This window comes from Neoarius graeffei, chromosome 4 (genome assembly GCF_027579695.1).
Source record: "Neoarius graeffei isolate fNeoGra1 chromosome 4, fNeoGra1.pri, whole genome shotgun sequence".
In the NCBI taxonomy this organism is placed as follows: Eukaryota; Metazoa; Chordata; class Actinopteri; order Siluriformes; family Ariidae; genus Neoarius; species Neoarius graeffei.
The window spans coordinates 76,774,031-76,775,174 of record NC_083572.1 but is presented as its reverse complement, the minus strand read 5'-3'; positions in this window follow the sequence as shown (position 1 = coordinate 76,775,174).

Below are 1,144 nucleotides of genomic sequence, written 5' to 3'. Positions count from 1 at the left end.
GTGATATTTCGCCACTGGGGGCGCTATTTTTGGGCAAAAAATCCAATCTTTCCTCAAATTTGGTCAAACTTCACGGCCACCCTCTTACTACCTCCCATGTCATGTATACCACATTTTGGGAATTTTCGTCCATGGGGGGCGCTGTTTTTGGCCGACGCAATTGCTCCAACACGGGTTTTTGGTAAATAATTCCATAATGCTTTTCCTTCACACCACTACCTTGTGGTAATGTCTCTTGCCGAAGAAGCTGTGGAAGGTATTTCGCGGGGACGCATGCCCCCGCCCCCCTTGGCCGCTGGCGCGAGGGCCCGTCAAGGCCGCTTGCGGCTTTAATTGTTGTTGTTGCTGCTGCTGCTGCTTCTTCCGTGTTTTTGCTTCGATATTCGCGCCAAGGTTTATGCAAACGTAGCGACGTAACTGACGTATACAGTGACGTAATGACGTATACAACGACGTAATGACGTGGCTTCCCTTAGCACCGTGAGCTATGGAAAAGCAAACTTGTTCTCAGCTGGCTCACAAGTTGAACAAGTTGTGAACCAGCACCAGCCCCGAACCAGCCCTGGAACTGATTTGGTGGAAAAGGGGTAATATAGTCAGCTGGGATAGGCTCCAGCTTGCCTGTGACCCAGAAGAACAGGATAAATGGCTACAGATAATGGATGGATGGATGGATCAAACACTTGGGGTAACCTTCCATAGGCTTCTGTTCTGGAATTTTTGACCAATGCTCTTGACAGAACTGGTGTAACTCAGTCAGGTGCGTGAACCTGCTCGTGCAGAAACGCTTTTTCAGTTTAGTCCACAAATTTTCTATGGGATTCATGGGCTTGTAATCATCTGCAAACTGTGGTCTTACTTTTTATACCAGGCCTTTACATATACAGCGCGACATGAATATGCAAATATGCAAAAAAAGTAGATTCATTTAACCCAACATTTAATAATTCACATTAAATGAGATGTGATTATCTGAGCTTTCCAGAAAAATAATTGCATGATGATAGAGTCAATAAGTGAAGAATGAGTTGGTGCTTTTTCTTTTACAAAAAAGGGGGAAAAAAAGAACATTTGGGGTGCATCCTATCCTGAGAAGTAGGTGAGAACACGGGGAGTTTCGCTGCTTTGTTTAGATGTTGGAAAT